The following is a 15511-nucleotide window of genomic DNA, read 5'->3' on the forward strand; positions in this document are numbered from 1 at the left end:
CCTGTGCCGCGTTTTTGATGCCGAAGGGCATCCGGAGGAATTCGAAGAGGCCGAAGGGTGTAATAACGGCCGTCTTCGGGATGTCGGCCGGGCGGACGGGCACCTGGTGGTACCCCCGAATCAGGTCCACTTTTGAAAAAATGGTCCGCCCCGCCAACCGGGCGGAAAAATCCTGGATGTGCAGGACGGGGTACCTGTCGGGGGTAGTGGCATCATTGAGGTGGCGGTAGTCGTCGCATGGCCGCCATCCGCCCCCCGGCTTCGGGATGATGTGTAGCAGCGAGGCCCAGGCGCTGTCAGAGCGCCGCACGATGCCGAGGCGCTCCATCATGGCGAACTCGGCCTTGGCGACAGCGAGTTTGGCTGGGTCGAGACGGCGAGCTCGGGCGTACACCGGCGGGCCTGTAGTGGGAATATGATGCTCGATGCCGTGACGCACCGCGACGGCCGAAAACGTCGGTCGCGTGAGGGCCGGGAACTCCGCGAGGAGACGCGCGAAGTCGTCTGCCAACGGGAGGAAGCAGGAAAACTCGGTGGGTGCGGAACGGCTCAAGGTGCACGCCAGCGAGCCGAAAGTTTCGGCGTTGACGAGACGCCGGCGTTTAACGTCGACCAGCAGCCCATGGGCGCAAAGGAAATCGGCACCGAGCAAAGCCATGGGGACATCCGCCGTCACGAACTCCCAGCGAAAGAGCTGGCTGCCGAAGCGGAGGGCGACGGTGCGTGGGCCGAAGGTGCGGATGGCAGAGCCGTTGGCCGCGATTAAGGAGGGGCCTCAAATGGCGGCCCGCCTGTCCTCCGCCGAAGCGGGAATGACGCTCAGCCGAGCGCCGGTGTCGCAGAGAAAACGCCGCCCCGACGCTTGGTCCGCGATGAATAGCAGGCTTCCGGAACGGCCGGCGCTCATGGCTGGTAGTGAGCGCCGGCCCGACCGTTTCCCGACTTGCCGAACGTGCACGTGGGTCGACATGATAGGGCCCGCCGCCCGAACCTGGCGTGGAAATAACACCAGGCCGGGTCTGGCGGGGGCTCCGGGTGACGCGTCGGGACCGGGCGACGCGGCGTCGCCGCTGCCAGTCGCGCCGGCCCAGCGGCCTCCGGGAAGGAAGCTGCGTCGCGGGCGTCGGGCGGGTGGGTGGAAAACTGTGCCGCGGGCGCCGACTGGGCGGCGGGCGGGCTCCCGGCAGCCACCCCGACAAGCTGGCTCGCCTCTCCGACGAGCGGGCTTGCCGAATAGATCTTGTTGGCCTCCCTGGCGAGGTCACGGGGGTTCGCGATGGTCGTGCTTGCCAGGGCGACCCGTACCTGGGCCGGGAGCTGGCGGAGAAAAAGCTCTCGGAAAAGGAAATCCGAGGGGTGCTCGCCGAGCAACACGAGCATGTAGTCCATACGTTCGGACGGGCGCGTATCACCGAGCTCAGGAAGGTCGAGCAGGCGTCGTGCGCGTTCAGCCGGGGAGAGGGCGAAAGTGCCCAGAAGAAGTGCCTTGATGGCGTCGTACTTGCCGTCAGCGGGCGGGCTCTGGAGGAGGCTCAGGCAGCTGGCGGCGGTCAAGGAGCCGAGCGCGGCGACCACGTAATGGTATTTAGTGGTGTCCTCCGTAATGCCACGCAGGGCGAACTGGGAGTCCGCCTGAGCGAACCAGACGGCGGCATGTGCTTCCCAGAAAGTGGGCAATTTGACGGACACTGCTGTGTCCATCGCATGTCGTAAACTCGGGGTCACCAGTGAAGGAGCAGTGCTCCTGCTTGAGACGGACGAAGTGACGGACAAGACACAAACTTGTCCGAGAAGATGTTTAATGTATAATCAACTCGGGAACTCTGAAAGCCCGTTTATCGGGTTCGCATACATATAATCCAAGCCAAAAAGCATACGTCAGAACCAAAGCCACGCCTCTCAGGCGAGGCACGCTTTGGTGGTCATGTGACCGACAGGTGCAAGCAATTATAACCTCGGCGCCGCGGTTTGTCCGCCGGTTACGTCACCGGCTGGGGCAAGGAGATTATGTTGCTGGTCTCGAGCTTTGGGGGACCCATGGGTCGCTACAATGATTCGATTTACTATGATATGAACGTTACGTTATCATTATAACCAAAATGATATTACGAGTACTATCAGAAAACCGAGGCTAATTCCTTACTTCCTTGGTTATTAGTACTGTACACCGCTTATCATTGATTCATGAACCATACACCGCTTCAATCTAGAAACTTCGACAAAGGGATTGCAGTCTTATGATTATATTTACTATATTATTAGTATTAACGCTATTGTGGCGGACACAAAAGCCCACTGGCGTGGTGACATCATTCCGCGCACCAAGTGGGCGGTGGCCACGCCCGAGGGGTAGGCGTGGCCTCATGATATACACCGGGCGCGCAGCCCGGAGCGCGCCAGTGTTACAGTGAGCTCCTGAAATAAAGACGCTTATAAGTTACCGCTTGTCCGCTTCCTCCTTGCTCGCAAGCAGCGCGCGTAACGCGTGGGCTTCCTAATGGGCTTTACTGGTGACCCCCTTGACGTTGGATCTGCCGGAGCGATCCTTCCAGACGCGAGGCCATTGCCATGGCCAACTTCATCAAACTTCCCGAATTTTGGGAGGCTCAGGCCGAAGTCTGGTTCGTCCAGGCCGAAGCCCAATTTCAGCTTTGGCGCCTCACCGGCGATGACACGCGCTATTGCCACGTCGTCGCCTCCCTCGGGCCCGGCACGGCCGCTCGAGTTGTGTCCGTCCTTCGCCACCCACCGGACGGCCACAAGTACGAGGCACTCAAGCGGCTACTCCTAGCCACGTTCGGCCTCACGGACGACGCACGGGCCGACCGCCTCCTGGATCTCCCCGAGCTCGGTGACACGCGCCCGTCGGTCCGAATGGACCATATGCTGTCACTGTTGGGCGACGAAGCCCCCGGTTCTCTATTCCGGGCGCTTTTCCATCGCCAACTTCCAGCGCAGGTTCGCCTCGCGTTGGCCGGGACCGGGCTAACGGAACCCCGAGCATTGGCGGCCGAGGCGGACAAGTACTTCGCCGCTTCGGACACGCGGGCGAGAGTCGGCGTGGCCGTCACGGCCCTCGTGGCTGATGCTGCTGATGCTGCTGCTGATGCTGCTGATCCACAGCATCAGCTTATACAGCATACGCAGCATGCTGATACGCACCTCGTGACCGCCGCCACGCCCCGCCCACCGCCGCGGCTAAAACCGCCACCGCGGGGAAACCCGCCAACTCCACCGGCCTGGCGGAGCCAGCCGCGCTCCTCCAGCTCCACCACCTGGTGCTGGTTCCACGCCAAGTTCGGCCACGAAGCTCGGCAGTGTCATCCGCCATGCTCCTTCAACAGGTCGGGAAACGCCTGGGCCGGCGCTCAATAGTGGCGATGAGCGCCGGCCGTTCGAGCAGCCTGCTGTTCATAACGGACACCTTCTCCGGGCGCCGTTACCTGTGCGACACGGGAGCGCAGGTGAGTGTCGTTCCCGCCGGCACGTCAGACAAGCACGCCGCGGGTGGGGGCCCCGTGCTGCTTGCCACGAACGGGACGCCCATCCGTACGTACGGAAAACGCTGCCTCTCTCTGCGGTTCGGAGGGCAGGTTTTCCGATGGACGTTCGTCACCGCCGACGTGCCCATGGCACTGCTTGGCACGGACTTCCTGTGCGCTAATGGGCTCCTGGTCGACGTCAAGCGCAGACGTCTTGTCCAGGCCGAGACGTTCAGCTCGCTCGCTTGTGCGTTGCCCAGCTCAACGAGCGGCTTGCCAAGCGGCTTGCCGAACGGTTCGGTTCCGGCCACGTTGGTCTGTACGCTTCCGGCAGCGGACGCATTCACCTGCCTCCTCGCCGGCTTCCCGGCCCTCACGCGGCCCACCTTCTCGGCGGGGGCCGTCAAGCACGGGGTGGCCCATCACATCCCCACCGTCGGGCCACCGGTCTACGCCCGGGCACGCCGCCTCGAGCCGACGAAGCTGGCGGTGGCAAAAGCGGTGTTCGCTACCCTGGAGCGACTCGGCATCTTTCGGCGCTCAGAGAGCGCTTGGGCGTCGCAGCTGCACCTCGTGCCGAAGCCCGGCGGGGGATGGCGACCGTGCAGGGACTATCGCCGTCTCAATGACGCCACGACTCCCGACCGCTACCCCGTCCCCCACATTCAGGAATTTTCCGCCCGTTTGGCGGGCATGTCCTTCTTCTCGAAGGTGGACCTCATACGCGGCTACCATCAGGTCCCCGTCAGGCCGGAGGACGTCCCGAAGACGGCGGTCATCACGCCATTCGGACTCTTCGAGTTCCTGCGCATGCCCTTCGGTCTGAAGAATGCGGCTCAGGCGTTCCAGCGACTGATGGACAGCGTCCTGCGTGACTTGGATTTTGTCTACGTCTACCTGGACGATATCCTCGTCGCCAGCGCGTCCCGCGAAGAGCACCTACGCCACCTCCGCACGCTCTTCGAACGCCTGGGCCAGCATGGCCTGATTGTGAACCCCGCAAAGTGCCGGTTCGGCGCCACCATAATCGATTTTCTGGGGCACCGTGTCACCAGCCACGGAGCCGTCCCCCTGCCGGCCAAGGTGGAGGCGGTGAAGGGGTTTCCGCGCCCCCGCACGATCAGAGGGCTGCAGGAGTTCCTGGGCATGGTGAACTTTTACCATCGGTTCCTGCCCCGTATTGCCGAGCTCCTGCGCCCCCTGCACGAAGCTCTCCGAGGTAAGCCGGGCAAAGGCGACGTTACCTGGACCGAGCAGATGGACACGGCGTTCACGGGCGCGAAGCTCGCCTTGGCTAACGCCACCATGCTCGCGCACCCGGCGCCCGATGCACCGATCGCCCTCACCACCGATGCCTCGGACTACGCGGTGGGCGCGGTGCACGAGCAATGGGTGCGTGGAGCTTGGCAACCGCTGGCGTTCTTTAGCCGGCAGCTTCGCCCGCCCGAACGCCGTTACAGTACCTTCGACCGCGAGCTGCTCGGGCTTCACTTGGCGGTCAGGCACTTCCGCCATCTGCTCGAGGGCCGTGCGTTCACTGCCTTCGTCGACCACAAGCCGCTGATCTTCGCGATGGGCAAGGTCACCGAGCCGTGGTCGGCCCGGCAGCAGCGTCACCTCTCGGCCGTGTCCGAGTACACGACGGACATCCAGCACGTCGCGGGGAAGGACAACCCGGTGGCGGATTGCCTTTCCCGGGCCGTCGCCCACGCAGTCCACCTCGGCATCGACTATGCCCGGATGGCAGCGGACCAGGCCGCTGACCCCGACGTCCAGGCCTTGCGGACCGCCGTCACGGGCCTCCGCGTCACCGAGGTGGCGTTCGACGGCGCGGGCGCGGCCCTCTTGTGCGACGTCTCCCTCGGGCGTCCTCGCCCCATCGTGCCCGCGGGCTGGCAGCGCCAGGTGTTTGACGCCATCCACGGCCTGTCCCACCCGGGCGCGAGGGCCTCCCAAAGGCTGATCGCCGACAAGTTCGTCTGGCATGGCCTCCGGAAGGCCGTCCGCGGCTGGGCCAGGACGTGCCTCGCGTGCCAGCGCGCCAAGGTGCACCGGCACACCCAGGCCCCGTTGGCCCCGTGCACGGTGCCGGAACGCCGGTTTGACCACGTCCACGTGGACCTGGTGGGACCTCTGCCCCCCTCGCAGGGTTTCACCTACGTCCTCACCATGGTGGACCGTACCACCCGGTGGCCGGAGGCCGTGCCCTTGGCGTCGACAACGGCGGCCGATGTCGTGCAGGCTTTCATCGCCACCTGGGTCGCCCGGTTCGGCGCCCCCTCAGACATCTCGTCCGACCGCGGCCCCCAGTTCACCTCGGAGCTCTGGGGGGCGGTCGCGCAGGGGCTTGGGGTCCGGCTGCACCGAACCACGGCCTACCACCCCCAGGCTAATGGCCTGTGTGAGCGATTTCACCGCTCATTGAAGGCCACGCTCCGGGCCACCCTCCGCGACGGCGGCTGGGTCGACAGGCTCCCCTGGGTCCTGCTGGGCCTCCGGACGGCGTCCAAGGAGGACCTGCGCGCATCCGCGGCGGAGTTGGTCTTCGGGCAACCGCTGCGGGTGCCGGGCGAGTTCCTCCCCGACTCCATGGCACCATGGTCCACGGCACAGCAGCGCTCCGCTCTGCAAGAGACCGCCCAGTGGTTCGCCCCCGTGCCAACGGCATGCCACGGGCACCCACCGACGCACGTCGCCCCGGAGCTTCGCACGGCGGAGTACGTCTTTGTCCGCCACGATGCCCACCGGACACCACTGCGGCCCCCGTACGACGGGCCTTTCCGCGTGCTGGAGACCGGGGCGAAGCACTTCACCCTGGACATCGGCGGTACTCCTGACCGCGTTTCGGTAGACCGCCTCAAGCCGGCCCACCTCGACGTGGACCATCCACCGCCAGTGGCCCGACCCCCACGTTGGGGCCGCCCCCCTGCGGGCGGACCCCCGGCACCGCCCAGCCCCGCCGCCCCCCGGTCCTGCACCCATCCCAGGGGCAGCCAGGGGCATCCCACCTGGCATCCCTGCACCCCGGACGCCGCCGATCGCCAGGGGGCGCTTCGGCCGGGTCATTCGTCTGCCCCGCAAACTGGCCCTCCAGGTGCGCGGGAATTCTGGGGGGGCACGTGTGGCAGACACAAAAGCCCACTGGCGTGGTGACATCATTCCGCGCACCAAGTGGGCGGTGGCCACGCCCGAGGGGTAGGCGTGGCCTCATGATATACACCGGGCGCGCAGCCCGGAGCGCGCCAGTGTTACAGTGAGCTCCTGAAATAAAGACGCTTATAAGTTACCGCTTGTCCGCTTCCTCCTTGCTCGCAAGCAGCGCGCGTAACGCCGCGCTTTACTATTATTATTATTATCATGAAAACAATACTATTGTATGAAGAAACCTGGGCTAATTTGTCTGAAGTGGCCTGATGGTGAGGCATGAAAACATGAATCCTAAGCTAAGGCCTATACGTACTGTGTTGTTGGAAGATCCGTAACATCTATGCTTTTGATATTTCATGGTCATTTTAACAATTGGTTTGTTTGTGTTTTTACACTGAATGAAAAATGTAAAGGTAGAGCATGGCGATTGTGATACATGACAGGTTCGACGATATGTTTGGCCTGAACGAAATTGGAATCAAAATGGCGGTGTGCGGGTCAGCCGCCGCACCGCCGTAATGGCATCAGATGTAATCACATCACCCTGTCAATGCCTGTCATGTGATCAGATCCTCAGCTCTGATTGGTATACGTTTGAGGGGACATACATACAGAAGGACAAACACTGTTCTAGACGGCTTGACCCTATGGGCTACGCCGTAAAGAAAATTACGATACAGATCAACAAAAATATTGAACGGGTATGCACAAAATGTGATGAAAAGAATCCGAGTACTAAACCTAAAGTCGTCATTATGGATCAACAGATCGTCATAACAATGGATGATGTAGCAACTGAAGGTTGGAGTTACCTGATGAAGTAGTTCAGGATTGTACTGCGCTTTGCTGTCCAGAAGAAGACGATCCAGAAAATGTTGCCTTTCGCTTAGGAGCCAAATCTGGACACTGAGTATCAGGAATTAATACAGAGCTAGAGGAGAAAAGTAACGTGGCACGGACTAATTACTGCGTGAAAGAAAAAGATGCGCACGATTGTCTATTGTCCAATGAGATCTCGATGATCATGTGACACGATGATCATGTGAGAGACTAGAAGGGCACTCGGTAGAGCGTATACCTCCGCCAGGTAGAACAGTTTGTTTTGTATCCCACTGATAAACCGGATCTGGATTCGGATCAGAACCAAAATCTAATCGGCTTCTTATTGTCGCCGAACCAACTCGTCCACCAAGTTTAGTTATAAAACGTCCACAACTTTTTGAAATATCATTCTATATGTCCTTTTTAGACCAATTGCTCCATGGTGAAGAATCACTTTTTAAAAATTAATAATTCTCGTATCCGGATCCGGATTTGGATTTTCACAAAATTCAAATCAATTCGTACATGTCACACACTCAACATGCCCACCAGATTTCATCTAAATCCGTCAATAACTTTTTGAAACATACTGCACGAAAACAAACTGACAGAGGTGAAAACAGCTTCTGTCCATTCCAGATGACAGAGGTAAAAAAAAAGGGGAAAAAAGGCAGGTGCAGGTGCAAAGGCGGGGGGGGGGGGGGTGCAGGGTGCAAGGGCGGGTTGTAGGTGCAAAGGCGAGGGGGTGCAGGTTCAAAGGCGGGGGGGTGCAGGTGCAAGGGCGGGGGGGGTGGAGGTGCAAAGGCGGGGGGTGAGGGGAGGGTACAGGTGCAAAGGCGGGTTGCAGATGCAAAGGTGGTTCGGGGGGAGGACAGGTGTAAAGGCGGGGGGGGGGTGGAGGTGCAAAGGCGGGGGGGGGAGGGTACAGGTGCAAAGGCGGGTTGCAGGTGCAAAGGCGGTTCGGGGGTGGGTGCAGTTGTAAAGGCGGGGGGGGGGTGGAGGTGCAAAGGCGGGGGGGGGGAGGGTACAGGTGCAAGGGCGGGTTGCAGGTGCAAAGGCGGGGCGGGGGGGTGCAGGTGCAAGGGCGGGGAGGGGCGAGGGGGGAAGGTGCAAAGACGGGTTGCAGGTGCAAAGGCGGGGCGGGGAGGTGCAGGTGCAAGGGCAGGTTGCAGGTGCAAAGGCGGACGGGGGGGAGGGGTGCAGATGCAAGGGCAGGTTGCAGGTGCAAAGGCGGGCGGGGGGGGGGGGCAGGGGATGGGTTCGTATACCCAGTGAACCCCCCCCCCCACCCCCCTGGAACCTCTCCTGCAGTGGGATACAAAACATAAACTGTTCAGCCTGGCGGAGGTATGCGCTTTACCGAGTAACGTTCTATTTATATTCGAATTGGCAGACGATAGTTTCGCGCCTTCCTTCTTTTCCTCCTGGGCCTGACCATTGAGGAATGAATGGAGGCACGTTTGTTGTGAGAAATGAGGTGTGAGTGAGGTACCAAACTTTGCATGGTGGCCTCTTTAATCTATATGAAGGTCGAGGGCGATGTTTGGATAAAAAATAATTAATCCCAGAAGATAAAACCAGATAATTGGCCTTTAGGCTTCCATCGACAGTGTTGCCACTCGGGTTTTTCGAATTTCACCAATCGGGTGCCTACATTTCACCAAATTGAAGTACATTTCACCAAATGCCAAGTTTTCATTGGATATCGACTGCTAAATGATAACAAACTTGTAAATATTGTTTGCCATACAAACTTTATTGCCAAATGAACTGTCAAACAAACTTTTTTAACGAAAAAAGTTGTGTAAAGTTCGCAAAACGGCCCCATCATTACTCATCATCAACTACGTCATAGAAAGTGATGGTGGAGTTCTGCTCTGCAGCATTTTCCAGTCGGGTGGTGTCGCGGGAATGGGACTCTCCGGAGCGCACTGCGTCTACGAGCTCTTTGGACGGCGTCCAACTGTAACACTAAACACTGTCTTCCCTGATGCGCCAAGTGTTGTCTCGCCGTGGTCTGTCTGACGTCACCGCCACCGGCCCTTCCCTCCAACACACACACGACGGTCTTTTTCGCCCTCCGCACCGATTGGCCGAGGTGTCATTGGTCGCACCTCGATTGTCGGTGGCCAATCAGTGTGGCCCGCTTCTTGTAAGCCCTCCCCCTTGTCAATCAAAGGTCCTCCTGGGCGTGGCTATTGCTTGCCTTGCATGATGGTTGCCTGTCATGGTGTTGTGCTGGTGATGTGGCTGACTGCGGCCCCATCGGCGGTGCTCCGAACTGGCTTCCTGTTGGTTCTTAACTACTTAACATGCCCCACCCACTCGTGGCGGGGAGTATTGTTGATATCTCACCAGATTTCGACCAATTTCGATTTCTTCCACCAGATCACCAGACTCAGACCGATTTCACCGAATTGGGTGAAATTTCACCAATACTGGTCACGCAGTCCATCGAGACTTGTGCTTATACACTGCCTGTTTTTATTTTCCCCGGGAGCGATTGAGTCATATGTGTTGTGAAGATTTTATTTAAATCAGATGTATAGAAAATTAATTTTGAATTTGATATGATTTCTGTAGCTTTACGGTAACTGTCAGTTGCCCCCGGTCGCGAGGGGGCGGAGTTCCGGGGAAGAGAACTAAGATGGCGGCCTGCCCGCAGTTCATGTGCTGAGGTATAATGAATCGTTTTGCCTTCTTCGGGCGAGCCCTTGTATGATACATTTCAGTTGTTGACGAGGATAAATCGGCAAGTATATGAATTTTCTGGGTGATTCATGGCGGAATTCGGCAAGATTAATGAATTCAATGCGGACGTTGAAGACACGAAGCGGCTAGGCCCGTACGTCATCGTTAATGATATTGAAGATTCAGGCATGTGTGTCTGCCGTGACGTCATGGCCAGATCCACCATCACATCAAGTTTTAATATGACTAACCGTTTGAGTCACCAAAAACGAGTGATAATGAAAGTATAACACTAGAAAAGGTCAGATCATTGTAGTCTTTAACCACCGTTTTTCGACAATGTACTATGTATTTTAAGACCTGAGGAGAACATTTCAGGCCGCCATCTTTGGCTGGAAACGAATTGCATTGTGGGTCTATTACTATTAGGCAAAATAAAAGGAAAAGCAATTTTCATTTACTGATATCTTTTATGGATTTGAAACCAATAAAGACAGCAAGGATAACCGGAGATAAAAATCCGTTTGCATTTTCCTCACGCACGAGCCGACACCGGAAACTATGTGGAGATAACCTTCATGTGGTGACGTCCATGTGATGTTATTTAGTTTTCTCCGCTTCTTCGTTCGTTTCGAGTAAACTTGTAATGCTTTTTATGTCTCCGCCCCCGAAGGTGCCCGGAAGCATTATGTTTTCGGGTTGTCTGTTCGTCCGTCGGGGCTAAACCTCGTTTTTTTTCAGCAACCACATGTCCAATTGAACAAGATTCTGTGGTCTGATGAAACCAAGATTGAACTGTTTGGCTCACAGAATCACAGAATGAAAGCCCACAGAATCTTGTTTCTCACAGTCTGAGAGTCCATAAGGTGATTTTTTGCAAACTCCAAGCGGGCTTTCATGTGTCTTTCACTGAGGAGAGGCTTCCGTCTGCCCACTCTGCCATAAAGCCCAGATCGGTGGGGTGCTGCAGTGATGGTTGTCCTTCTGGAAGTTTCTCCCATCTCCACACAGGATCTCTGGAGCTCAGCCAGAGTGACCATCGGGTTCTTGGTCACCTCTCTTACCAAGACCTTCTCCCCCGATTGCTCAGTTTGGCCGGGTGCCCAGCTCTAGGAAGAGTCCTGGTTGTTCCAAACTTCTTCCATTTAAGAATTATGGAGGCCACTGTGCTCTTGGGAACCTTCAATGCAGCAGAGATTTTTTTTGTCGGCTTCCCCAGATCTGTGCCTCGACACAATCCTGTCTCTGAGCTCTGCAGACAGTTCCTCTGACCTCATGGCTTGGTTTTTGCTCTGATATGCATTGTCAGCTGTGAGACCTTATATAGACAGGTGTGTGCCTTTCCAAATCATGTCCAATCAATTGAATTTACCACAGGTGGACTCCAATCAAGGTGTAGAAACATCTCAAAGATGATCAAGAGAAAGGGCAGGCACCTGAGCTAAATTTCAAGTGTCATAGCAAAGGGTATGAATACTTATGTCAATGTGATATTTCAGTTTTTTCATTTTAATAAATCTGCAAAACTTTCTAAAATCCTGTTTTCTCTTTGTCATTATGGGGTATTGAGTGTCGATTGATGAGGGAAAAAATGGATTTAAACGATTTCAGCATAAGGCTGCAACATTACAAAATGTGAAAAAAGTGAAGGGGTCTGAATACTTTCTGAATGCACTGTATATACACATATATACACATAGGTGTAGTTTAACTTCTCTATTTGGGGGGGCAAGGGCTTAATATTAATAATGGGTAGCTTGGGTAATAATGGGTAGGTCTGACTTCCAAAATTACCATTTGTTAGTGTAGTTGCAGTGTATTTGAAATCACAAGTACAGTTCGCGTTCATTATTGTTACTCACGTCTAAATACGGGATGTTTTTATCTTAATTGTCAACTACTGAAAAAAAATTAAGGTGGGGACATTGCCCCCCTGCCCCCCCCCTCCCTCCCCAAACTCTGCTGGTGCATATATATATATATATACGTATATATATATATATAGATATATATACACATACGCATACAGTGCATCCTTTTTTTTCTTAAAGGCGAAAGCTGACACGTACGATATAAAATGCTACTATACTCCCCGAACAAGAAACTAACAGGTTTTGGTTTTGTTTTTCTTAACTGTTGCAGAGCTAAGCTCCGTCTCTGTGTGTATGTATATATAAAAAGTGTGTTTGGGGAAGGTGTATCTGCATCAGTATCTACCAACTCATGCTCCAACTCATCCTGTATTAATGTGATACAGGATCTACCAACAACATATATATATATATATATTGTTGCGGATATGGGATTTGGCCTCCATCCATATCCGCTTGTAAATATTCCCCTATTTCCCCAATACTTCCCAACTATCCCCAATCCCCCATTCCCTAGTCCCATTTTCTGTAAACAACACTCTGTAGCCCCGACCTTCCCCTTTTTCCCCCATTAAATGGCGTGCCCAGGTCCACCGCATCTCACGTAGACAACTATAGGACATCTTGCTAGTTATTCTTAGTCTATGTCAGTTAAGGACTCGTTTCCATTAATTCTGACTCTTCGTTGCACCAGAATGTGATTGTATGGCACCATTAGTAAGTTTAGGACCTCCCAATACCTCCCCGCATCTCTTCCTCATGGAACCACAACACCAACAACAACAACAGCGGCGGCGGCGGCGGCGGCGCGGGGAGTGCACGTCCTCACTCCGGCTTGGTTAGCCGCCATTGAACATGTGTTCCGACGGGGTTACCACACAGGGGCTCGCTGTCAGCTCCTCGTCAAGGGCGGAGCCCGGTAACCCCCCCGCACCCAATAGGAGCGGCGGACCGATTCCATCTGGGGCGGAGCTAATGAGCAGAGGGCGTGTCACTCCCCGCTGGACATGCGCAGGAAGACGGAGGTGACGTCAGATGCGCCTCAGCTACGAAGAAGAAAGGACGCCACCTCCTAGCGCTGAGAAATACCTCCCCGCCTCTCTGGACCGGACCGGGTCGATTCTGCCCCTGAGCCAAGGTGCACCTTGAGCTATCGACTGCCTGCCCTCCCCTGCCATCAATCCCCGTGTAAGTCAGTCTTGTCCCGTTTGTCTGTGGTCTGTCGGGAATAAGATAAGACTGTGTCTAAGTGCCCATCTTGCTGTGCTTTACCTCTTGCCGTGTAATCTAACCGTTCTGCATAACCAATATTATATCCTCCTCCGGAGGTCTTGAGAACTGTACCCCTTGTGTCATTGCCTTAATCCCAGCCGTTGTGTCCTTTCCTTCATTGATTTAGCATAGTGCGATTCGGCCAACGTTCGAGTGTAATCGGGTAACTTGTGCGAACACGGCGGCCATTCCGCTCGGTCAAGCAACATCTAAGTCGTGTCCGTAACAATTGGTTGTCAGGAGTTGGATTCGGACCTGGGACTAAATTTGTTAGGCCCAAATTTTGGAACACCAATTGTACTATTAGAGTAACAATTGATGTCGAGGAGTGAGATCGGTCCCGGAGCGCGTTTCACGCGCTCGAAATTATAACGGCGAAATTTGATTGTGTTTTACAAAAATAAAAACCCGAATTTTGAAAGTCGCGCTATGGCAGATCAAGACGGCTGGGTTCCGGTAGAGGAGAGTGAGGCAGGGTCGATCCAGGACCAAATCGAGGGACAAGAGGAGAGCGAAGCAGTGAGGGTGGCAGGTTCGCAAAATAGCGTCGTCGCGCACGAGGTTACGGGCGCGCAAAATGGCGCCTCGCACATGGCCACGGCGACCGCGCCCGCGACCGTAGTAGCGCCACCGATGGATTTGAACCATTTTTTTATACAAATGAAGGCCCTTATGGACAAGAATAATGAAGAAATGGAAAACAGAATGAGGGGGGCAATGAGGGACGAAGCGAGGGCTCAGAGTGAGCAATTGGGGGTAATGGGAAGCCAAATGGGGGTAATGAGGGACGAAGCGAGGGGTACCGGTGAGGGGTTAGACAATGGGATAAAAGAGGTAAAGAATGGGTTAATGGGGGTAGAAAACAGAATGGCCGCTCAAGAGAATCAAATGGAAGGGATGCAAAAGGGGTTAGAGGGGTTAGAAAACAGTATGGAAGGCAAATTGAGGGACATGAGGGACCAAGCGGAAAGGGAAGTTAAACAAATGGGGCAGCAGATAGAGGGGGTCAGAATGGGGGTAGAAACTAAACTGGATGCTCACAGGGAGGAAATGGAGCAGATGAGGGTGGCATCTGGGCAGGAGATGCAAGTGATGGGAGAAGAGATCAGAAGAGGGGTGAGTGAGGAGGTCGGAGGAGTGCGCGAGGAGGTGAGGCACTGTAAGGAGCGCATGGAGAAGGAGGTGAGAAAGGGGACTGTAAAGTTACAAGGGGGCATAGAGGACCTGACGCAGGAGGTGGAACAGCTGACGGAGGGACAAAAAGGACTAACGGAGCAGGTTCAAAGGAACACTGCGGTATTAGGAGGGTTAAAAGCGACACAAAACGACATAAAAAACGACTTGATAGCGACGAAGAGGGAATGTCAGATGGTACGTGAGGGACTGACAATGAGGGTGGACGAGGTGACAGAGATAATGGAGACGAAGGACCGGCAGGTGAGGATGCACATAGAGACGGTCACGGTAGCCTTAGAGGACGAACTGGAGGAGACGCACCGGGAAATAAAAGAGGTTAAACAAAAATTAAAGGAAGTGGAAGAAGAGGTGAGTGAAATTAAGAAGAGACGGACAGAAACTAAGAGAGAAATCCAGGAGGAGGTAATGGAATTGGTACAAGGTCGGTGCTCAACTCATAATGTGATGCTCACTAACCAAATAAAGAGTTTGCAGGTGGCAAAGGAGGTGCGGAGACGAGGTACGGAGGTGAGTGGCAATGTATATGATGTGAGGAAAGCTTCAGTCGGCTTGGGGATTGGTTTGGATCCGGGTGTTCGTGAAAGGCCGTTGGTGAAGTGTGCGACAGGTCTGATGTGCAAAATTGGTAGTGGGAGATGCCCGATGTGGTGGGATGGCAACTCTGTCATCCCTCACAAACAAGGGGGGCAAATGCGCAATAGCTTATGGGGTGTATGGCAGTGAAAACTAGCCCGGGTGGGTTAGGTTATATTGATAGGGATCTAGCGAAGATGACATTAGGTAACGTTAAGGTTAGTTAGTGACTGATACCTGTAGTGGGGACGCAGGTAGTTTAGTGTGGATGATAATGACGAGGGAGCGCAATAGTTTAAAGGGACGACTGGGAAGCGCAAGTTTCAGAGGGGAGTAGTTAGATGAGATGATGCTGTGTGAGAACTGGACAGGTGAGTGGAGCAGTGTGTGGAGTAGTGAGTGTTGTGGATCAGCGCGAATGCGCTTGGGGAGAGAAGGGTGCAGGTGGCACCAGGT

This window comes from Myxine glutinosa, chromosome 11, assembly GCF_964187855.1.
Source record: "Myxine glutinosa chromosome 11, kmMyxGlut1.1, whole genome shotgun sequence".
In the NCBI taxonomy this organism is placed as follows: Eukaryota; Metazoa; Chordata; class Myxini; order Myxiniformes; family Myxinidae; genus Myxine; species Myxine glutinosa.